The 25,879-nt window shown below is 35.5% G+C and overlaps 1 protein-coding gene and 2 long non-coding RNA genes across 6 annotated transcripts in view; 1 reads left to right on the forward strand and 2 right to left on the reverse strand.

Annotated features, from left to right (window-relative positions):
* The first annotated feature begins 6,777 nt into the window (after positions 1 to 6,777).
* LOC144971541 (uncharacterized) lies at positions 6,778 to 13,578 on the forward strand. 3 transcript variants are annotated; one of them, XR_013645148.1, is made up of 4 exons: positions 6,778 to 7,107; positions 9,904 to 10,016; positions 10,543 to 10,619; positions 11,681 to 13,578. It is a non-coding gene; the product is annotated as an uncharacterized LOC144971541 (long non-coding RNA). The 3 variants fall into 3 exon arrangements; XR_013645146.1 differs by lacking the exon at positions 6,778 to 7,107 and adding an exon at positions 7,118 to 7,968; XR_013645147.1 differs by lacking the exon at positions 6,778 to 7,107 and adding an exon at positions 8,371 to 8,615.
* Positions 13,579 to 15,407: 1,829 nt separating this feature from the next.
* Positions 15,408 to 18,825, reverse strand: LOC144971542 (uncharacterized). Its single transcript, XR_013645149.1, has 3 exons — positions 18,592 to 18,825; positions 17,449 to 17,628; positions 15,408 to 17,118 (listed from the first exon to the last, which is right to left on the reverse strand). It is a non-coding gene; the product is annotated as an uncharacterized LOC144971542 (long non-coding RNA).
* Positions 18,826 to 23,513: 4,688 nt separating this feature from the next.
* LOC144971545 (paramyosin-like) overlaps positions 23,514 to 25,879 on the reverse strand; it is a 30,153-nt gene continuing 27,787 nt past the window's right edge. For both annotated transcript variants that reach the window (XM_078912561.1, XM_078912560.1), the window contains one exon: positions 23,514 to 25,292. The gene's annotated coding sequence lies outside the window, so the exon portion shown is untranslated. The remainder of the gene's footprint in view (positions 25,293 to 25,879) is intronic.

A 25,879-nucleotide genomic window follows, 5' to 3' on the forward strand; every position in this document is an offset into this window, starting at 1 on the left:
TGCTAAGTTTAGTTAGAAGGTCAATTTTTATCCAAAATGAATTCTGGTCATAAATAATGTTTAAAAACCTTTTTTGTACACCTTTGGGAAATAGTTTAGCTTAATTTCACTTCTAAATATTTTTTACAGGTAGTCAATTTGAAAATGTATGAAATTTGAGAAAAATTACTGGATACCTTTCCCATACATCTGACCATAACTTCATGAAAAATCACCCGATTTACTTTAAATATAGATGAAAATGTACTTGGGAGCACATTCTTTCAGAAATGCAAAAAATACAATCCAAAATTTTCACCTTCCGACTGATTATGTTTTGCACTGACACATATGTTAACTGAGGCTACGATTAGAGTCACCGGTAATGTCAAGAGCTACTCACAACTAGAGCAATGGCTATTGCACGTGCACCTTTGACTCCAAGTCCTCTGGTTTTGAGCACCACGTGTGAATCGGTGAGGGCATCGGCGATGGGCTTCACTGGATGAATTCCTAGTTTGTGGCAGGAGTTCACGTAAAGTTGGGTGTATTTTCGACGTAACAGTTCGTCCTCATTCAACCCTTCAGGAGTTAATTCCCTTGGTTCTAAATTATAATCCGATAAAAAAGGAAATTGTTGAGTTTGACTTTTCGTAATGACGTTCATTGCATTAAATATTGGATTCAGGAATTGTAAAGCTTAATCTCTCAGAGTGGTTCTATAGCATAAATTACAGGATTTTTCATATTCTACAAGATATGTAATTGTCATACTTTCAACCCTAATTTGCACAATTCAAAGTTTTTTGGACCTAATCCCCCCTACTGTTGAGCGCATTTATGGAAAAGAGAATTTAGATGGTTTTACAATACTCATTGGACTATACAACTGTGGTAAAGATAAAATCGGATTGACCACCATATTTATTATGTCCAGCAGTTACTAATTAAGTGGCTTCATTTCTTCCGTTCTAATTTTTATTTTTCTGTTTTTAATACTTTCTTGACTGTGTTACGCTAATTCTTCTTGGTTAACATTTTTGTCTGTTATGTAACGTGTCAATGAGATTTTGCAAACCACAGACATTAAAATTAAAATAAATAAGGATCCACTTAATTTGACAACATTCAATTCAATAACTGATGGGTACGAGGGTGTGGGTCAAACCAAAGTTACATTCTGTGTTGTTGGATTTTTTAAAATATATTTTTTTATCTCACTATTTAAGAATCTTTCTGACATTTCGCATTGTATACAACGCCGTGTTAAAATGGTGGCATGGAGTCTTAAAACTTGGATTTGTACTTAGAAAATTATAAACATAATTTGATTTTTAATAATTATAATTCATTGACGAAAATCGTTAATGCTTCTCCAGGGATCAAATTGAGGATTTCCGGGCTAGGAAATACAAATTCAGAAAGGTAAGTAGAGCAGGCACGTATGTTAAAAATAACTAGAACCAAAAAAAAAAAAAGTAGTGAAGTGCCAGAATAAAAGATGGAGAGAATTAAATATTTTGCGGTGATAAGATTTAACTCTCTCCTTATCAGCTATTTTAGAATTTCCCCCGAAAATTCACACTCACTCAGCACAACAATAGACTATTCTTACTCAAACAAAAAAGTAACAAGTGAGCTCTACAACACAGTTTGTGATGTACAAGAGAAATCAGAATGAGAAAATTGTTGGTTGCATCGTAACGAATGTGACGATTTTCCTATGGGTGGTAAGGAGAAGGTTAGTTACTCGGACCCCACGAGTACGGCGCTTTCCATCTGATTGTGACTAGTCATCGAGGTTCTTCACCGGTCACATGGCGTTGACCGATCTGATGAGCGTCATTTTCACAGCCAGGTGGAGGGTGTTGCAATTGCAATGCATGGGTTAACTGTAGAGCGTCCACTTCCCAGTCGGGTCAGGGTGGGATTCTCGTCACCGCAAAGTTTATATTATTCTCTCTTGCCCTGTGACACTTTTATTTTCGGCTCCTTTCTTGATTGACCACGCAATGAAAATAACGAAAATATTAGATTAGAATTTAAACATTCATGTATTCGGTCAGCTCATCACTTGTAGATGCCACAATAATTTTTGACTTACATTTAAATAACAATAAAGGTAGTCACTTCTTACTCAATCCTCTTAAATCAAATATACCAGCGACGTAAAAAGGGCTAATAAGCATTGAATTGAATTGAAGTTTTGTGCTTTTATTTCATAAACAGAATAGCGAAGCCAGTTTCAGCATGTGGCCACAAGGTAGTGCAAAGGCATGATGATCAAAGAGTTGACAGCGCCTTACATTGAGTGATAATCATAGTTTTTCCAGAAAATTAACCTTCGAGATGAAATGATCAGAATAAATCCGCTTTACAAATTTTAACATCTTGTAAAAATGACACATTCATACCATACATAAAAAAATAATGTTGGGTGTAATATTCACAAATATTATGAGCTCAACATGAGATAAAACTGGTCACATAAATATATGTATGGATCACTGACTACTCACCAACATCCTCATCTATCTCATATCCAGTGAACGTAAATTCCCTCTGTAACTCCTCTAATCCAGCAAGTTTCATCAACTCCTCATCTTCCTCTGTGACGTCATTTCCGTCACGTGTCAGTTTGGTACCTTGTCTGCTGCCCTTCTCCAGACCAGACTGGGTCTTCTGGAGGTTGGTGTGGTCTTTGGAAGCCTGTTGTTAGTGTAGAGGAATAATTTAGATCCTATGTGTCTCAAGGGTATTAGCAAAATTAGCAGAACATCTAAAGTTTATTACTTCGTGTTAGATAAAATAAGTAAATCAGGGAGTGAAGTGATGTGTGCATTTTTCTTCTTGGTCATAAAAAAATTACGCATTAAAAGCTTACTTTCTCTTGACCTTAATTGACTTATTTCATGACATTCCTTCTCTGCCTCTTCTTCCTCTCTTCTTCATCCTCTTCCTCCTCCTCATTAACCCGATCCTCCTCGTTCTGCTCCAGTAACTCCACCACATCCTCACCAGTCTTTCCCACTTTTTCCTTCTTCTCCATCTTATATACGTTATATTATTATGGCATTGTTAAAACGAATTGATCCCTCTTTATGGTTGATGGTAATCACAAATGTATTCTTACACGATTATTAATTTTTAAAAAAAATTATGCCTTTAGCGCCACGATATCATAAGATATCGTCGCCTAGGCATTCCACGAAGGAATATAGATAACTCATCAAACAAGATGTCTGATGTCAACAGGAATCAGCCATGTTGTCCAAGTGAGCGAATTGGGGGTTAATAATCTTGCTCAAGGAAAAAAATTTCAAGACAAAATAAACAAAGTAAAATGGAAACGATTACACGTATACACCCCAAAGCACATAGAGTGTTACTTACCTTGACAGCTTGCGAAGAGGTCCTTCCCTTCATCATAGTGTGAGTACGACGGAGAAACAAGGTAGCCGTTTTTCTTCCCAGCCCCAAACTTTGAACTTCCGTCTTCGTATTCTCTCGTGTCGTAGTTTTTGAACCTAAATCCCCTCCACCTCCACTATCTTCCCCGCCACCGCCACCACCCCTTTTGTCCCCCATGTTGCTACGATCCTTCTGATAGCTTTCACCTCGACGCATATTCAAATTTGAATGAGTCTTATCAGGCAAGGGAGGCAAGACTGATTTGGCACTGCTGACGTCCTCCCGGGTTACACCCCTGCTAGAGACATTGTCGTCGTTGTTGTTGTTGCTGTCGATTGGTTTTTCTGTGATTTGGTTGGTCATTCTGTATGTTTGTTTTTAAGTCGGTTTGCTGGAATCAAAATGAATAAAATGATTAGAGGATTTAAAGAAAGAGGGATGATGATGATGATGATGATGATGATGATGATGATGATGATGATGATGATGATGATGATGATGATGATGATGATGATGATGATGATGATGATGATGATGATGATGATGATGATGATGATGATGATGATGATGATGAGGATGAGGATGAGGATGATGATGATGATGATGATGATGATGATGATGATGATGATGATGATGATGATGATGAGGATGATGATGATGATGATGAGGATGATGATGGTGCTGGTGGTGATGGTGGCGATATAGGAAAACACGTGAATAATAATAATAACACTTTACTTTTCTCTTTGCAGTTATAACGAGATAAATAATGAGTATAAGTATCTATTCTTTTTAATTGTCCGTACAGCCAATGTTAAATATTTGTCAACGAACCAGGGGCGTGACTACATTGGTTGATTTGGTGCCTGGCACCGCATCCATCTTTTAAAAATGGATTACAGCATTTAGGAAAACAAAACAAAACAAGAAAAAACTGAGAAATGGCATATTTTGAGTAGATAATTCTTTTCTTTATTTTTCTTCTTTCTTATTGTATTTACAAATATAGCATGATTTAAGTCACTTCTTCTGATTATGACGCCACTGCAACGAACACAGAATTACTGGCCAGTTTAAAAATTATTAAATGATGTTTTACAGATTGATATTATACAAGTTACTTTCAACACGTTTTTTAAAATGAAGGTAATTTTATGACCCGTTGACTCAAATGATAATTTATTAAATCTGCTAAGACATATTATTCGGTCATGTGACGTTGGACATCATCAATCTGGCCATCTGGTTGCCGGGTTTCTTTGCGCGCACCTACAGACTTTATATGCCGACCAATTTTGCTCATTGATGCCTCAAAAGATTATTCTCAATCTATGTTAATTTCTATGATACAGCAGAATTATATCTAAAATAAATGAGTGCTTGTAAGTAATAGCCTGCCGTTATGTGGTCTTGTGGTTTGACACTCGCTTTCGGATCGGAAGGTCCTGGGTTCGAGCCTCGCTCGGCGCATAGTTGAGTCCTTGGAAAAGACAGTGTACTCGCATTTTCTCACCGTACTCATGTGTAAAAATGAGTACCTGGCCGTTAACAGCGTTGTCTCTGTCCGAAAAAGAAATGGTAATAATATCGCCTACCAGGCGTCATGTCTCGTTCTACATGTTAAGTCTTGCTGTTGGCCAGTGACCCCCTGTAAAGCGCTTTGAACACGTTTAGTGGATATTGCGCTATATAAAAGCTCAAGTTTAAGTTTTAAGCCTTTATTTCCTCACAGATATCACGGGTTCTTCACGAGTGGCTTGAAATAAATTTAGTCTTGCTATCGATTTATATATATATATATATATATATATATATATATATATATATATATATCTAGGTTGTCACCCTGGGGTTTAGTTAAATCAACTGCTGAAGACAACAAACTAACAGTTGACCGAATTGTAAACCCACCAGCTCTGACAGAGAAATGAAGTGAACCAAAACAAATCACCAATCCTTGTTCTATAGATAGTTCGAAGATGACGTCACTCAGGTCTTTCTTATTGTATTTTGCCATCCGCGTTTATGAGTAATGCTCACTGAACTGTATTAACCTGACTATAAACGTTCATGGATACACACAGTTTTGTGTGTTGGTCCGTTATACTTCCAATGTTATGAGCTTCTTAACCAAGCGCATCCTATCTATAAACATCAGCTTTCTTCAATAGATGGAATGCGTATGGATCGATATTTTATTCGCTTTCAGTACAGTACATACACGATGCCAGGCAGCCGATTAGTCAGCCCCGTAGTTTGTGAGACGGCAATCGCTGAAATGTGACCACTCGTCTCAATACGGTATTAAGTCGGGATGATTAAGATGCTGAAAATGAAAATTATAGCCATAAATAGCATGCTTAAGTTGAGTTTATATTCTTTATATAGAAGAAGGAATATTGTATTTTAGTGTGCTAAATACCAACGTTTCATATTTTTGACCAGTTTAACTATGATTTGACTTTTTAGCATCTGGTCCATCCCGACTTAATACCGATTTGAGACGAGGAGTCACAAATTTGCATTGCAAGACTTGTACAACGCTATCTATCCTGCTGTATCAAATAGACCCTACCCCCCCCCCCCCCCCCCCTTTCTATTAAATCTCAGCTCACGAAATGTGCCCGGTTAAAGTTAACAAAAGTAGAAAAAAAAAATGGGACAATATGGAGGGATGGCGGGTTGATCCTTAAAAGATAGAAGTAGCAGTGTACACAAATCAGTATACTTGATTGAAAGAAAACGATTTTATACATAACATCGCGACTCACCAAAGTTAGAAGTTGCCCTAAATGCGTACCCCCTTCCCGTCTATCATGGATTGGTCAAATTGCGCCCCCTCCCCTTTCTTTGGTCAAATTGTGCGCCCCCCCCCCCCCCCCCCCCCCTTTCTATTGAACTTTGGCCATTTTAACCCCCCCCCCCTCCCTTCCCCCTTTCCCCCTTTTCCGTTTCTATTACTACCCCGCCTCTACTGTTTGATAAACTGAAGTGTGCATACTTTCGATGTCGTAAATAATACTCAAGCACATTGAAAGGGAGGGGCTGAATAAAACACCAATAGATTAACCCTCTCCTTACCAACCATAGGAAAATCGTCACATTCGTTACGATACAACCAGCACTTTTATCATTCAGATTTCTTTTGTAAATCACACAATTAAAGAAAAATGATTTATTTTAGATATAAAAACGTTACATTGTGTTGTAGACTTCATTTTTCTGATCAATATTATGCTTAGAATGAATTTGTTGAGTGGTTTAAGAAAAAACTATTTTTGTTTTGGGTGGGTGTGAAATTTTGGGGAAAATTCTGAAAATGGCTACAGCGAAACAATTATTAGAACTTTAGGAAACAATCCAAGCATTAAGATCAACGAAGTGGTTATTTGTACTACCACTACAAATAGCGAAAACTACCGCTTTTCACTATTTGTACTCCCAGAACTCTTATGTGTTTAAAGTTGCAAACCACCGCTCCTTTACCTATTTGTAGCTACCTACTCCCAGCACTCTTATGCGTTTAAAGTTGCATTTGTGAGCTTTCAAGGACCAGCCGACCGCCGACCAGCCTCCACTTTTCGCGGTCTTTCTTTGAGAAGTGTGAAGCAAAAAAAATGGCCCTCTCGGTAAACGAGACATTCTCATCTTTTCTCCAATTTGAAAACATTCGAAAATGAGAATAATGTACTTTTTATTTAAAAGTCAACAAAGAAGGTAAGTAAACTTGATACGACAATTTTTTTCCTTAATTAAGTGGCAACTCATTTCTCGTCATTCTCACTCTAACTCTATCAACTAAGAAGAGTACACCACCTCAAACATTTGTCAGTTCATATCTTTGCTTTTATGAGGTCTATTTTCATTTTGAAAAGTTCAAAGTGAACAACTAAATGACGCCGATTCAGTGGTGTATTTGGTCTATCTTCATGTGAATAAATATTTTATTATTGACTTTTCCAAAATTCCAATGGGTCATTCAATCATTCATTTGTATGTCGTGATCTATTTTTCCTTGATTTCAGCTGTCTCAGCTCTAAACTATACTTTTCTTTCTCAATAAATAATTCATTTTCTGTTTGCAATGTATTACAGAGATGTTGATTTACCACATGTAAAAATTTCAAAGTTGTATCTGAAGCTGTTTCTGAATTATCCATTGGGATGCTGTGCTTTGGTCACATTTTTTCCTATTAAGCTATCTATATAGATTTTTTCCACCACAGAAACGGTCATAACTTTTTAACCAGTTGAGACAGAGCGATAATTTTTCACTCTAGTTAATGTTTCACTTCCCTTTATTTTTCTACGCTAAATTAATACCCATAGCCACTATTTTGAAAAATTCTTGCAAGTGCCTACTAAACTAAGAGGGTTGAACTTGAACCTGAACATGCTCCTTCTTCTTCTTCTTCTACTAATAACTACAACTAGATAGGTACTACGCCTCTCCTGAATGATCGGAACCGTTTAAGAAACTAAATCACGGGTTCCACCGGCGCAGCTCTCTAGACTTCCAGTCCCACAGTGCCCAGTATGGGCGGGAGACCTTACCCCCGATGTTCCTCGAGCCTCGAGGTAGTTTCACTTTATAATTGTTTTAGCTTTTGAACTGTGGATCTTTTGTCAAACGTTTTATTTTAATTTTTCAAATTTAGTAGCACTTTAAAGGTCTGCGTTAGGTATCGCTCTGCTGTACTGTAACTGTAAGAGCGTAAGAATAACATGGTAAAAGTACTGTAAAAGTATGCTGATGAAAATGATATTGACAATGAAATTATAATAAAAGAAGAACAATAGAACTTATAAACAAATCAATAAAGAAGTAAGAAAAAACTGCCTCAAGAAGTGAAAAAAATTGTCCCTGTTGTTGAGATGTGAAGTGGACATAATCGTGTCTGTTAAGAATTAGAAGAAATGAAAGATGCCACTTTTTAGTTTAAATGTAGATTGCACATTAGCAGAACACTAAAAAAAAAAGTAAAGAAAGAAAATCCAATGTGGCAACTTGGTTGCGAGTGAAAAAAGTAAAATTACTCCGCTCAGCATTGCTGCTGGTGTGATGTCTAGTGTTAGTTAGGTGTCACTATATTAGAGTGATATCTTGTTACTTCATATTTTCATTTTAAAACCTGTAGAACAACTTGATTGATTTGTAAATTTCCTTATATGACCATTGTTTTAGTTTTCCGCAGCCATTATAATTCAATTTGAAATATTGAAAGGTACTGGAGAGGAGTCTTAGCGGGGTTTTTTTTTGTCTGTTAGTTTTAGTTATAGGTCATAGTGCAGGTCCAAGTGTTGGAAATGTACAAGGTTTTATTTTTTATTTTAAGGTTAGTTGAAGGAATACTTTCCTTAGCTCAAGGAACGTGCAGAAGACCTCCCCTATTTACTACTTACTACTACTACCCAAGTACTAGTGCTAGACTACTTATTCCGCCACCTCACTCCTAAATCGACTGACACCACAGGCAACTGATATTATTCTCTCTCTCTCTCTCTCTCTCTCTCTCTCTCTCTCTCTCTCTCTCTCTCTCTCTGAGTGTGTATCTGTCTGTCTATTTCTGCCCATCTCCCCTCTTTTTACTAATTAGTTTGTAGGTGTTTGGCAAATTCTCAAGAACAGCCAAGATATATGCGGCTGTGTGGCACTCACTTCCGGATTGGAAGGTCCTGGGGTCGAGCCTCGTCAAGGACTCACATTCTCTCACTGTACTCATGTGTATGATTTCCTATCCGCTAAGAGCGTTGTCTGTCAGAAGAAAAACATCGCCTAACGTTCTACTTGTTACGTGTTGCTGCTAGTCATGGATCCTTTGTAAAGTGCTTTGAGCATGTTTGGTGGATATTGCGGCTTATGAAAGCTCAATTCTTTTTTTAATATTTATATATATATATATAAAAAAGATGCAGGATGATGACGGGCATGCGCTACTTTATGATGTAGTATAAACCATTCCTAATATATGATTTTGCTAAATAGGCCTACACTCAAATTTTACGAGTGTATCTGGTGGCAAATATTAGACACTCGTTGCCACTGTGATTTTGATGAAACTTGGCTTATACACAGATACATGAATTTTCCTAATACGGCTTCAAACATGCGATCTGAACTTCAATTTATAATGAAGTAATTTTTCTCAAATGACAGCTTGATTGAATGTGACAAGATCCTTTTACTTAATACAATTCAATTTAGTGTGGTCTGTAGTTGTTTGCCTAATATTAGAATGCACAGAATTTGAATTTTTATTGACTTTAAATATTGAAAACAACATACCTTTGGGTTTCCATTTGTGCCATTCCATTCAGCTTTTGACCTAGTCCCTGATTTGAGTACCACGTCACAAATTTAAGTTCTTCGAGAAAACTCTCGACTTACTTTCTTATTCCTCTAACGTACTGAACTGTAACACCTTTGTCTCAGTTGGAGAAAATATTGCAATTTTTAAACTTAATATTTAGGTATTTATGTTATGATCTTTTATATTATTCCGTGTTTTTCAGCTTCCATCATATCACCCTGAGGAAAGTTGGCTAATTTATGACTTTTGTGTCTATGAATGCAAGCAGGGCAAAAAGCAATTGACTTCAAGCAAAGGAGTTCGCCCTAACCAGAGGTAGGAGGTTGTTTTTGGACGGGGGCAGGAGGTGTTTTTTTACTTTTACATATTTAAAAAAAAATGAAAATATTATATGCACAAGGTTATAATATTTCAGAATAACTCGGAAGTAAATTATCACCATCAGCTTTTCTATCTTGATTGCCAAGACAATTTTAATAAAGCAATCAAACTGATTCTGAATTTTAAAACATCCAGAGGAAGAGGCAATGTGTGCCTATCTGCAGCTCATTTACAGTCTTCAGTGGGCGGGCTGCACGATGTAATGCAGCAAGACAATAGTTAACTATTACCAGAACAGTTTTAAAAAGTGAAAGACTTGATTTGTTCAAAAAATCTGATTGCGCTGGATTAGTATTATTATTGAATGTCTTATTAAGATTTATTTTCAATTGCTCTATAATCTGCATGTTGAAATCCTTCACAATTGAGTTATGCAAGTGACAACGCTATTAATATTTTATCATACTATGTTGTGGATAATTTTATTATTTTGTAATAAAAAGTTTTTCTTACCATGCAGGACTCTGAAATTAATACTGGCTTCTGAGGGTTACAGGGGCTAATCACAACCATGAAAATCACCCATGCGATAAATTGGTAAGACTCATTCATTTTATACTTATTTTCCATCGACATTTTGTCCCTGCAGTTTTTCACTGCCGAAAATTTTACACTTGACAGCAATTAATCGCAAATTCTATTTTAGTCGCAATTAGACTCAATTTTTTTTATAAATATGTATTATTTTTTCTTTTCTTGTTACTTTATATTTTCAGTACTTAATTGTCCCTCCCCCCTCCCACTATTGAGTGTAATATATAGTTCCATGTTGCTCCCTGTCTTTGTTATGGATTAAGATTGCTCATTTTTTTCCTGGTTCTTGCGGGGTCTTTAGTTGGGAGGCAGACAGTCAAATACAGTACCTTTCTTCTTGAGATGATTTTTTATACTGTAAATCATCTCTCTGTTATGTACTGTTATAGTTATAGGTTTTGAATATTATTGCATTATGTAAATGTTTTAGCAGGATCCTTTGCTTGTGTCTCGGTGAGACTTTGAGGTAATGTCAAAATTGGTACATCTTTGAGGTGCTCGTGAAATCTACTGTTACCTATTGAATCAGTCACCACATCATCATCCTTTTTATAGTGTTGTAAGCGCTATTAAGTCCTGTAAGACAATATAAGCAGATCTAGGTGGTGGTATTTTTTTGGGTCTTTTTTTTTTTGTCTTTGTTTATTTTTTGTTCCAGATAAGGAATTTTAAGATTTGATGGTTGTCCATAGACTTTTCAAAATAAAATTTGACTTTGACTATGAGTACGATGCAGTTATAAGTGCTTGATTTCTGAGGACTAATTATAAATGGTGACCACTCTATTGCGTTTTTGTATGCCATGAAAATGTTACAAAGACAATGAAGCGACGTTTTTTGGGAATTCTGCAGTCATTCATTTAACCCTTGAATTTGATGAGCGCCTGTTGCATTTTAGTTCATTCAAGTATTTTAGAGTGACAAACACAACTCGTGCATTATGGGTTTATATGCAGATTTTTGTCTTTAAATTGTCAATAAAAAATAAGATGCTTTTTTTTTGTTTTGTTAGCTGCTATTGCATACAATTTTGTACTTTTAATCTTTTTTCTTTTTACATTTAGCCATCCTCACTTTATCCGGAGAATCGCCTGCCCCTCGTGAATGAGACAGTGAAGGCTATGGCTCAAACAAAGGTGTCCACAACCCAACTTAGGCAATACATTCAATCAAGCCAAGGATAAAATGTATTGCCTAAAGATGTCGAAGATTTGCAGCGGAGATTGTTCAAGACTGATATTGACAGGACGGACGGTGAGACGGTACAGGAATTACTGAGAGAGATAGAGGAGGAAGGAGGTGTAACAAAGTTCAGTGTGAATGAGGATGGTGGTTTTGAGTATTTGTTTTAAATAACGGGAAGAATGAGGCGTGATTTGAGTGTTTTTTGTGATGTGTTTGTTATGGATGCAACATACAAAGTAAATCGATATTTGTATCCACTTGTGAATATTATGTGCATAGATGATGAGGGTCATGGCGGGCGAAAGACTGGAAATCCACGACCAACCTGAAACTGACATTGTACCAGTATGACGTGTGACAAATACACAGGAAGGGCTGTATCGAATTGTATCTTCAGTGACAAACAGGATCAATAGCTTGTTTCAAGTTATGGTAGAACATCAGTTTCTGCAAAGAATCTCCCAGTTGGAACAATTTTTGACTCTTGTCTCTGAAGATAAAGACTTTGACATTGTCGACATGACTGACTTAATACAGACAAATCCCCATTCTAACCCTCTTTCTGACTTTTCAGAGACACCAGACATTGTAAATGCTCGTACTGACCAGAGACCACAGACATTATAAATACACACTCTGCCCAGACAGAGACCACAGAAGTTATGGACACACAGACTGACCAGACAGAGACCACAGACGTTATGGACACACAAACTGACCAGACAGAGAGACCACAGACGTTATGGACACACAAACTGACCAGACAGAGAGACCACAGACGTTATGGACACACAGACTGACCAGACAGGGACTCCAGATAACAGAGACAGTTAGACTGCGAAATTTTTCAAATGTGACTCTACACAGGAAATCTCATACAGAATTCCCTTAATACCTTTACTCATTGTCCATTTGTAAAATTTATTTTCATGTAATAAACACCAAAAAAGTAAATTTTTAACGTGGGTGGGGGCTGTCACGTTACTGTAGAACGAGCTTAAGTCTCAATGGGATATTAGCTTTAGGCAACCACAAGTTGGTATTTTTCAAACCTGTTGCTATGCTATCTTGTAATGACAACGTCTCTCAGTCGCCAAACGTCACTAGCTATCCTTCACATAATGCAGGGTTGATTGTGTGAAGTACGTTTGGGGCCGGAAGATAACAAGGCATAGTGCAGGCTACTGTACTGTGTCAGTCCGTGAACGGGTGACCAATTCATAGTACAGAGAAGGCAAATCTGTTACTATATGTCCCAATAAAAATATAACACAGAGAAGGCCGAAACTGTGTTATACAGGTCGGTACAGAATAAAACAAATATAACACAGGAGACCAAACACTGTGTTGTAGAATATCAAAATTTCAAAGGTGGTCGGTCAGTGACGAAATAAAAAGGGACATTATAAGTCGTAATATCACATCCCAATAAAATAGTGTGATAGTAAAAAGATGCCCGTTAACAATTGAGTCGGTCAAGTCTCTATCCAGATTCAAAAGGATAGTGCAAAGTCCTGTATGTAAAACAAATTTGAGAAGCATGGTTGTTCTCAATACTTGTTGGGTCGTGATCGGTATAGAGTGAAGTAGTGTTTATGCTACACATCTTCACGAAAAATCAGAGCAATGCTGTGTCAAGATTACAGAGGAGCAAGAAGACAAGATTTGTTTGTGTGTCTTTATATGTTACGGAATAGGTACATTTTGGTTGTCAAAACTTTCATTTTTATTTTGACATTTTCTTGATCTTTTAAAATAAAATTATAATTTAATTTAATCAACAGACTTGTTTAATAATTTAAAGATATACTTTTGTGGGGACCTTTTGTAAAATCATTAGTCCGATTGTAGTTGTAAATCTCTTTATATTCTAATGTCATAAAATCAGTGACACCACTGAATTCCTACCAGCGCTTTTACTCACCCAGTCCCTACCACCAGCGCTATTACTCACCCAGTCCCTACCACCTGAGCGGGGTTCCTGACCTCCCATAGTGGGCAGGGGGGTTCATACTATGTCTTCTATCCCCTTATATCTGTTTTCCAACATGCTTTCTGTCTTTGTCTTGGAATGAGATTACTTGGTTTTGTCCTGGTCCTGGCTGAGAGGGAAGCAGTCGAATGTATAGTTAGTTTTGGGAGATGATATTTCTTTCATTGTAAATCATCTCTCTGTTATGTACTGTATTATGTTTTATTTACATATTATATTTGATTTGTTAACATTTGAGTGTATTCCTCTTAGTCGGGACCTGTGCTTGTGTCTGGATGAGACTTTAAGTACTTTGATGGTGTGCTCTTGGAATCTACATCTGTTTCCCATTTGAACAAATTCCCCTTTGTCTTACCTTTTCTTGGGTGCTTTAATTGAATTCTATAACTTTTTACTATCCCATTTCTTCCTTTTTACTGGCGCTGATATGACCTTGATGTGTTGCAAGCGCCGTAAAACCCTCAAAAACAAACAAACAGTCCCTACCAGCAGCGCTTCTACTCACTGAGTCATAGAGCTTTTACTCACTGAGTCCCTACCACCAGTGCTATAACTCACCGAGTCCCTACCACCAGCGCTTTTACTCACTGACACTGTCCCTACCACCAGTGCTATTACTGAGTTATAGAGCTTTTACTCACTGAGTCCCTATCACCAGCGCTTCTACTCACTGAGTCATAGAGCTTTTACTCACTGAGTCCCTATCACCAGCGCTTCTACTCACTGAGTCATAGAGCTTTTACTCACTGACACTGTCCCTACCACCAGTGCTATTACCGAGTTATAGAGCTTTTACTCACTGAGTCCCTACCACCAGTGCTTTTACTCTTCGAGTCCCTACCACCAGTGCTATTACCGAGTCATAGAGCTTTTACTCACTGAGTCCCTACGACCAGCGCTATTACTCACTGAGCCCCTACCACCAGCGCTTTTACTCACCGAGTCCCTCCCACCAGGGCTATTACAGAGTCATAGAGCTTTTACTCACTGAGCACCTACGACCAGCGTTATTACTCACCGAGTCCCTACCACCAGCGCTATTACTCAGTGAGTCATAGAGCTTTTACTCATCGAGTCCCTACGACCAGCGCTTTTACTCACTGAGTCCCTACCACCAGCCCTTTTACTCGTTGAATCCCTATCACCAGCACTTTTACTCGCCGAGTTCCTACCACATGGCTATTACTGAGTCCCTAACACCAGCGCTAATACTATTAGCCACCAAATCCCTACCACCAGGGGGGACAATATAAGCTCAAATTAGACCCCAAAAATTCTTACAGTGATGCAGAAAAAAACAACGAACAGATCTCTTTCAAATTTACACAAAATGTTTCTTACAACAAGATGGATAGGTTTAGCAATAGTCTTGAAAATAAATTTTTCAGAATTTTTTTTCGATTTCTTAGTGAAAATTTGGTGTGACTGACATGACAGGAAAAAAAAATTGATTTAAAAATTCATAAAACTGCTAAATTTTTGTTTAGCCCAAAACCCAACCATCATGATGCAAAACACATCATAAGAAAAATTCTGACCAAATTTGAAGACAATCTGATGGGAAACAATCCAGATGTGAATGTTAGAAAATCAGAGAATGACGCACAATGAAATTTTGAGAAAATGAAAAATTTGTCTTTAATTTGATAATAAAGCTAATTATGCAGACAAAGGCCAACATTCATCAAGTATAACCAATATGGAACAAGAAAACAGTAATACTTTATAAATTGATCAAATTCTGAAAAAAATTATTAACGATTCGCTCACCCATACCTCTAAGAAAAAAAATTGCGAAATAATTTAATATCTGCTGTTATTCACCAAAAAATTACTTTAGTGGTCAAATATGCTTTATAGTTCTAAAATTCTTTAATTATATCTCATGAACGAATAATGTAATGTATAATTTGATGCTAAACACCAAAAATACCTAACTGAATTAAAAAAAAAAAACTTTTTCAAGGGGCAACATAAGCTAAAATTAGACGTAAAACCCTAAAATTTCTAACATAGATGCACCAAAAACTAGCATATAAATTTCTTTCAAATTTAAACACAATGTTTCTTTCATAAATAGCTATATCATGAAAACTCTTGGAATAATTTTTTTAGAATTTTTATTTGATTTCAACTGAAAATTTAGCGCGGATCGACAGGAACAAATGAATTTTAAAATTTATAAAATTGCTAAATTTTAATTTACCCCCAAACACTTACATCATGATGTTTTTTTTTTGTTTGTTTGTTGCTTTAGGTCTCTTCCAACACAATTGAGGTTATATGAGAGACCGCTGAAACAAAAAAACAAGCAATCTAACAAAAATAGTACAAATGTCAATCAAAAGCATAACCTAAAGATATCATAAGCTAAATTATAAATAACCAAGAACAAACAGGCAGAGGATTTACAGGAAAAAAAATATCCCCTGTCAAAAATACAATCACAAACCAAAGAAGCAGGATAGGCTAGTAAAGAGAAGAAGAAACGACATCACTATCGGATCGTACACCCATGCGAACATCATAGGTATATGATTCAAGGGTGATGCTCCCATCCAACCACCTGCACATCATGATGTAAAACACATCATAATCATAGAAAAGATTCTGAATAAATTTGAAGATAATTTAAAGGAAAATGATTGAGGTAGGATCGCTAGAAAATCAGACAAATGACATAAAACAGACATTTGAGAAAGCGCAAGCTTTTTCTATAATTTGACATAAAGTTAAAAGGCTGATTTTGCAGACAACTGAAAGAAATGATCCATCAAACTTTCAAAATATGACCGTAATAGGACAAGAAAACGAAAATTTTGTAGATTGATCTAAGTCTAAAAAAAATTATAATCGGTTCACTAACCCATACCCCTTAGATAAAAAAAAATGCTGTAAAATTGATTTTTTTACGCCCAGAGATAAAATAATTTTGTGGTCAAATATGATGTCATACCTTATGAATTCATCATTATAATCACAAAACCCAATTATTTACTGTATACAATAGGTTATACAGATGATTTCTAGATATATTAAATGATTTTTCAAAATATGATATGGCACGCTATCCTCATTTTTCATTTTTTTATTCTACTAGAGAGACAAGTCATATAAAATTAGATATCTAGTCAAGTTGAACTGCAAAATCAATTCTATTTTAGACAATAAAACAGTTAAATAGTGCACTAGCTCTGAATAAAAAGCAATTTGCTTTCCCAAACCCTTGGAATAAAAATCTCTTTCGCCTCAATACAGAAAAAGTCCACACGACTTGTTTGCCACCACTTTTTTTGTAGTTCCACAAAGAGGGTTGATCCTGCTCTGGATGGAAAAATTGAAATAAAAAAGAGACACATTTCATTAGCAATTTTTGGAAATGGCATTATTGTCATAAAATGCATTTGTCAAAGACATAGCAATTTTTAAAAAATGATCATTATTCACACCAACACACTTGAAATTTCATTGGTTTTACATCCATAGAACAAAACTCTTGGCAACAAACTATAGTCTGTCGTTAAGTTAATACATTCAGTCGTGATTCAATTCAAATGATGCTTTGCCATTTTCATTTAGAAAAATGAGCATTTATTTTATTGATCACCAATAAAAAATGTAAAGGCGCAATGGAGATTTGAAAACATTACTAACCATTGTCAAAAAGTGCATGCAGACACTCTGGTCTGCTGGCCCAGATGATGGTTTGCTGATTGATGAGTTTTGCCACAGGCAAAGGTTTGCCTCAACACACCTTGCCAGAATAGCCCTTGAGCCAGCATCTTTATGGATTGTCAGGACACCAGTAACGTCAACAGTGTTCCTTCATGTTAGCTGTCGATGAAAACAAAAAATTAAATTTAATTCACTACAGCAAAATAGGCACATACATGCCAATGCTAAAGTTTATAAAAGCAACACTTCGCATGTTGAACGGGACATAACGTCTGTTAGGCGATATTACAATTTCTTCGGACAGAGACAACGCAGTTAACGGCCAAGTACACATTTTACAACTGAGTCCGGTGAGAGAAAGTGAGCAAAGTGCCTTTTCCAAGGGCTCAACTATGCGCCGAGCGAGGCTCGAGCCCAGGACCTTCCGGTCCAAAAGCGAGTGTCATACCACTACGACATAGCCGTACGTAATTTTTAAAAATATAATAAAAATAATCACACTAATATAATTATCTCACATTGTCATCATCATAGGCATTTCAAAACTACTAATAATACTACCACTACAGATATCTTATCATTATAAAATATTACTCTCTCTCTCTCTCTCTCTCTCTCTCTCTCTCCATGAACATAACATACAAAACCCAATTTTCCGATATAAAAAAAACAGCCCCCCCCCCCCCAAAAAAAAAGTTTTGAAAAAGTATGGACGATGCATGCTGTGTCGGCCATAATAAAGATAATAACAATAACTGAATGAAAAGTATTTTTTAAAGGACCCTGAGCCTGGAATGTCGTGAGTACTCGAAACCTCTTGATCTTGATAAAATTAGCAACCTTTTGACTGGGGATCGAACATTGAAACACCTGGTTTTAATCGCCTGAAATGGAAGGCTGATTTAAATTATTTGGGGGGGGGGGGGGGGGGGGGGGAATTAGTATTTTAATTTTTTTAAGCCCTGTTATTGTTATTTCACAAAATAAAGTAATAAAGTTAAGTAATTCGCGGTAGCGACAAATGTGTCGTCAGCTGATGCACAATCAACAAACACACAACCCCAAAGCATGTTTAGTTATAAAATTAAGAAATGAATTAAAATGTGCATTTCGTATGCTTACCTTGTAAACTGAGTATTCTGTGACTTGAAAAGAGTGAAGAATTACCAAAGTCCGTCAAAATCAACTTGTAATAATAGATGTGATGAGATGAAGTGGTCACTTTTTGACTTCCAGTCCAGATAATTCATTGTATATTGCAGTTCTATCCGTATAAAATGTTATATTTTTAGTAATTACGCAAATTCTATTTTTAGTAAGAGTACAAATAAGCTCTGGCGTTATTTGCAGTGGTAGTACAAATAAGCGTAGCCAAGATCAATGGTGAGAACATCAACAATATAAGGTATGCAGATGACACAGCACTAATCTCAGACTCAAAAGAAAATGTACAATTTCTCCTTGATAAAGTAGTTACAGAGAGTTAACGTATGGGTCTAGATTTAAATGTAAAAAAGACAGAATGCATGGTTGTATCAAGGAGAGAAAGAAATCCAATATGTAACGTAATAAGCAATGGAGAAACTATAAAACAAGTTCAGGCATTTAAATATCTTGGATACATAATCACTTCAGATGGCAGACGTAGTACAGAAATAAAACGAAGAATTGCAATAACTAAAGATAGTTTTAATAAAATGAGTCTAATTTTTAAAAACCACAATATCCCAATGACAACAAAACTTAGGGTTTTGAAGGCCTATGCATGGTCAGTATTATTATATGGCTGTCAAAGTTGGACATTTACAGAAGACATTAGAAAGAAACTGGAAGCAGCAGAAATGTGGTTTCTTAGAAGGATGTTAAGAATCTCATGGACAGAGAAGAAAACTAATGAAGAAGGTTATCTGATTAGAGAGATGAATGGCGTACCATGATCACCGATGTCTGGCACAGACTTGGTACTTGAAGAATTATTATTATTATTATTATTATTATTATTATTATTATTATTATTATTATTATTATTATTATTATTATTATTATTATTATTATTATTATATTAATCATTATTATCACTATTTATATTATTATTATTATTTATTTTATTATTATTATTATTATTATTATTATTATTATTATTATTATTATTATTATTATTATTATTGTTATTGTTATTGTTATTATCATGATTATGACTATTCTTATCATCATTATTATTATTATCATTACTATTATTAGTAGTAGTCGTAGTATAGTAGTAGTAGTAGTAGTAGTAGTAGTAGTAGTAGTAGTAGTAGTAGTAGTAGTAGTAGTAGTAGCAGTAGTAGTAGTAGTAGTATTAGTAGTAGTCGTAGTAGTAGTAGTAGTAGTAGTAGTAGTAGTAGTAGTAGTCGTAGTATAGTAGTAGTAGTAGTAGTAGTAGTAGTAGTAGTAGTAGCAGTAGTAGTAGTAGTAGTATTAGTAGTAGTAGTAGTAGTAGTAGTAGTAGTAGTAGTAGTAGTAGTAGTAGTAGTAGTAGTAGTAGTAGTAGTAGTATCATGATCATCACTATCGTCTTGATTAAGGAAATGGGCAGTTATCGCACCGATATATTTTGAAGTAAATCGTGTTGAAATTTGTTCAAATGTGCGGTCTCCTACAGCGCTATGGTTCTTGGCTACAAGTAGCCTCGGTAGATCGAGTGCCTCTGTAGTTGAGTCGTTGGAATATGCTCTTTACTCACATGCTCTGAACATACTCAGGTGTAAAAGGGGTAACTGGCCGTAAACAGCATGTCTCCGTCCAAAAGTATTACAATGTTTACGATAATATTCAAAGTAAAGCCGATAGATCAAAAACAAAAATAAACCGTGGTTCTAAATTATTTTTTTTAATGGAGATTTTTTATATCCATTAAATGTGCTCAAAGCGCTTTACAAGGGGTAAATATCCAATCCTCACCTGGAATTCAAGCTTGGAACTGTAAACTTGAAAAATAATCAAAAGAATGCGCTGTAAGGTCACGTGTTTAATAGAACGTTAACTATTATAGATAATAACGTTTAGCTGAACACGACTGAATTCATCACGCGACCAACCAATCAATATGTAAATAAATCCTTTGTCACATTTTACTTGAACATACCGCATTACGTAATCTACTATAACCGTCAAAACTGATCAAATCAAATGTAATAATGATCGAAATCAGATTATCCAATTTCAATGACCTCCCACAGACTAAAGCACAATATGTGTGTCAACTTATCCAGCCAATGTTGTGTGTTACCGTTAAATCCATCACGTGAAAGTGGCACAATCCTGGGTCAACTTGTTGTACCCATTTTTCTACTATATATATATATATATATATATGGCTTATCGTTAAGCGCTTAACGAGAATTAATTGCAGGAAAATTGATTTAGTTCCCCTGAATGCTGGTCGACCAGTTAGGATTAATTATTTGACCGCTATTTTAATCTCTTAATCCGGAGACCGGACCGAAGCGGAGCGAAAGCGCGACCGTGAAGTTTTGATTAAGATTATGTCTACCAGTGGGTGAGAGAGTGGGTAGTGAAAGCGGGCAAATTATTGGTCGCCTTTTAGTGGTGTGAAATTTAAAAAAACGCCAGAGGTTATATCGCTTTCTGCTGCGTAAAATAAATGTAAGCCTTACAAATGCTTTCGAGCCTGTGTTTTGATTGAAAATCTATCACAGAGTACTTTTGGTCAAATCTTAATTAGACCCAGCATCCCGATAACTTCTAGGAGAGGAGAGGAGACTAAAACGCCCTTTCATCTACTTGGTTTCCTTCGTTCGTACTTGTCCGACATTTTATCTAATAATCTTCTGCGTTTTTGAATATATTAGCAACATTATTTATCATAATATTTTTATTGTGTTATGAATAAATGTCTCCAGCTAATTATTAAAATTTGTTTGGTTGGTTTTGAATTCAGTCTTCTTGTATTTATAGTTCACTGGCCATTCATATATTATGATACTTCGGCTATGCATTTCAACGAAGAAAATGCGTTTTTTACCTATTCCGGAGTGACTCATCGCCCATGCCGTAATCTCACATGTGAAAACTGTTGCGAAAGTGAAATAATTTGCACATCTCTGTAGTACATACGAGTTGTCTGCCCTCCTTATGTCTATGAAAGTATAAATTCTTTTGCTTTTAGTCAGTCATAAGGAAATCAGCTGATCATCACATACATGGCGATATTCGATACCAATTGAGACTTACTTTTGACAACTTTTTACCATCATGGTTTATGTTCTGATGCTTTTAGCTATTATTTTCCACACTTTGATTTATTTAAAAATCACGTGCTGTACCAATTACTTTTATTTGTTAACAATTGCTTGAATTGAAATAAAACATTGTTATTTTAACTTGAATATGACTGACATCTATGTATGCACAAAATGTTTGGTGCATATATATACACACACACACACATATATATATATATATATATATATATATCTATATATATATATATATATATATATATATATATATATATATATATATATATATATATATATATATATATCGTAGAATAGGTTTGGGTTGGTAACTTTGCAAAAGTCTCACCAACCAATGCAGGTTTACGGAACATCATCGTTTTGTCAAATCTGCTTTCACCTCACGTCATTCCCCTAATCAGTATTATGGGTGTAGGGGTGACATTATGACAAATTCAATGACTTTGCAGTAAGCCCCCCCCCCCCCTCCACCCAGATCTCTCCTCAGCTTTCCTCATTACTGCTGGGCTGTCCATTCTTGTCCATTCCTATATTATGACCCGCCGAGCCATTGACTCAAAAAGGAAGTAAGTTGGGTTGATTTAGATCTCTAGTCCAAAATAGTAGACCTGGTTTAAGTTCATTTTAGGAGAAAGGATATATTTTCGGGGGGAAATGCAATCTAAAAAAGAAAATTCTATATGTCCGATCAGTTGGGGGGAAAGGGGGGGGGGTTACAAGCCACTTTTCGACATGTGGTATACCCCGATATAATACTTTTTGGAGATGATGGTTCGCATATGGTGTAAGCTTTCAGGCAGATAACGCTCATTTTGCGACTTGACTTGATACATGCAGTCTTATTAAGGCGCTAGACCGTTGTTGTTGTTGTTGTTGTTTTTAAACCAAGGCCACGATTGTTTGCATTGGGGGTAACCTTCGAATTGTATTTAATGTGATAATAGATCCCAATAAAAGTGCAAGTAATATGTCTGATTTTTAAAAATCTGTCAAGCCACAATCCTACATCTGGCATAACTCGACATAATAACGCCCACAAATGATGCAAATGTTTAGGTAGATATGGCCCACTTTGTGACCTGACGAAGCATGCAGCCTTTTAAAGGCGCTAGTATGTTTTAAACAAAAGCAACGATGTTCTACAGTGGGGGAAATCTTTGAATTGTATTTCAGTGTGATATGTCCCAATAAAATGTCAAAAGATTTCATTATTGCACCGCTGTTTAATATCTAGAGGTTGAAAGAGTGTCTTTGAGAGATATTATCACTCTATAGAATCGTCGATGGCGTACAATGGAAAGCAGCATCTTCGCTGTTAAGCCCATCTGCGATAGAAATTGTGTCACAATATGTACAACCACTGGTCTAAATTCATGAATTCAGACATTTTAATCTCAAATAAAATTACGCGGCTTCCTTAATTAGTCTGAGGAAGCTGGTTTGAAGAGCTGGTTAAGAAAAGCAGTTTTCTGAAGTTGGTTTGCACCTAAGAAATGATGATGATTTGAAGCACAGTGGCAAAAAAGCATTGTAAAAAGTACGAAATAAATACCCAAGTGGCCAGAATATTTTCAAGTCCACTGCTTTTTTTTCTGTGTTTTGTGTGTCGTCTTTTTCGTCATGTTGGGCCTTACCAATTGTTTCCCTCTAACACTATCACTGTGTTTATGAAAAAACCTGCTCTTTCATTTGATGTCTTTGTCGACTAAAATATCAAAATGTGCCCCAAAAATGTAAAACGCCATCAAACTCTTAGTAAAGACAAGAACACAAAACAACGAGTTTGCCAATAGAGATTTGAAAGTTGAAAAGTTTTTTATTGAGAAAGATGAATTTGAATTCCAAAATCATGAATCCCTTGACAGGAAGGAGTACAATTTCATTATGAGAACCCGGTACCTTTCGAAAAATTATGATTAAACAGATGTTGAAAGTGTATTTTTTGACAAATGAAATTTCAGTACATGACATTTACACGGTATAAAACATGTCATTGTAAAAGTAATGATTTGATTTTTGATGAGTGGAAAGAAAGCGATACGATGTAATTTTATGATTTATACTGCCTTGTGGATATTGCCATTTCAATGTAACTATTTATTCATAGCGAGTCGTCTTGGGTGGATTGGAGGACGAATGTGGACTTGAGAATGAATGGAACTCCCTTTGAAGTAGATGTGATTATTACATTTATGGCATCGTTGTTTACTTTTATATTATGTGGATTGATATATACAAATATATATCTTATTTTATCACTGTCATCGCGTCTATTCCAGTATGTTATAGTGTATTCATACCGGTACATTGGTCTTTATCTTGGGTTCATTCCAACGTGTGATGTAATATAAGTCCCTTCAATTTCAGCAAGAATTATTCATTTATTAAAATGTATAAAAACTTTGCCGACAATATTCACAGCCAGCTTGTAAGAACGAACAAAAACAATTACAATAACGAATGTAAAGAAATATATTATTGTCATAATAGTAATATTATTTGTTTTTCATAGAAAAGAAATTGATAAAATAAATAAATAGAATAAGCAGCACAGCAGATACGCAACAATGAAACGCAATGCGTAAAAGTCACTAAAACATCATGAATTTTGTCATGAGTATTGCCAGATAGTATGGGAATTAGAATAACCTCTAGTTTCCAATCTGTCAGCTCAACCATGACAAATCTTAGAAATTGCCTTTTATTGTTTTGTACATAGTTTAAATCATTCTTCAAGTACAGCATTGTATATTATTATGGCATTCTATTAAAATCAGTAAGATAGTATAAGTATAATATAAAACCTGTTTTTCATATATAGATGTATCACAAGTATAAAGCTGTGTGAAACATTACATAGAGCAGAGGTTTTTATTCATTATTGCACATCAGCAGCCCGTGACAAAAACATATAAAAGATGTAGATATGTACAACTAAATTAAAATTTCAAAATCCTAATGCCTAGAATTTAAACATAAACGATTATTTTATAATGATTTAGAAACAACACTTTTATGCATTTTCAAAAATATAGAAAAATCTTTCATTCAATAGAAATATCGGGTGGGGTATTTGCTACTACTACGTAAAACTACGATCTCTTCAATATCCCGTATTTGTAGTTTTCACAAAATCACGGGAAACAGTAGCAGTTCAAATAGTATCTTTCTATTTTGAGTAAGATTTTTATTTGTATCTAAATTTTTGTTAAAGAAAAAAAAATACTTCAGATACTGAGGCCTAGCTAGAAAGAAACAACCTTCCCTTTATTTATAAATCTGTGACATAGACTAGATTCATATGGATTGAAGCTGTTATAAATTACATCCTTGGAAAGGCCACTTTATGATTTCTTCTTCATCATAATATGAAGAGTAAAGGGAAGGTACTACGGAAATGATATCACTAGGCCTCAGGAAATGACGTAGAATAACAAAAGCGGAAGAAGCCTCAGTAGCCGCGCGCCAATCACATAAGAAGCAGACAGACGAATGGTGATGAGATAGACACGTTGTTTCTGTACAGACAACTGCAAAACATGAGCTACAAAATATAAAAATCTGTGGATGAGAAGAGAAAAGATTGTTGTATGTTAATCAAAAACAACTATATACATAGTTAGTTGATTTTTACTTGCACAATTAATGTTTGTCACTAAAAAAGCCTAGTGGTATGATGGTACTTTAACATTCTCCTTAACACCTGCATCAAAATCGTCACATTTGTTACGACACACAATATACATTTTTCTTATGCAGATTTATTTTGTACATCACAAACTATGAAGAATGATCTTTGTTTAATTAATAGAAACATAAAATTGTTTTATAGAGAGCTTGTTTGAGTTTCAAAACTTAAATTTTCTGCTGGGCAAGCCTGCCATTTTGGGAAAATACTGAAAATGATCGGTAAGGAGAGAGTTAAAGAAGCAATAAAAACTTGTGAAAGAAAACAAAGACTTTTTAACGTAATCTATTCTGTAGAATTATGGTTTACAAATTGACCCACATATATAATATGATTATGACACACGTGTCAAAACTGCTTAAGGCAAAAACAAATGACGAATGTTGAATGTTCAGGTTTAAGTATTAATAAATTGTTCATTCCACGACACCATAGGGAAATAAAAATCCAAAAACTTTTC

This window comes from Berghia stephanieae, chromosome 4, assembly GCF_034508935.2.
Source record: "Berghia stephanieae isolate SIO BIC M18660-M18661 chromosome 4, UCSD_Bste_1.3, whole genome shotgun sequence".
Classification (NCBI taxonomy): domain Eukaryota; kingdom Metazoa; phylum Mollusca; class Gastropoda; order Nudibranchia; family Aeolidiidae; genus Berghia; species Berghia stephanieae.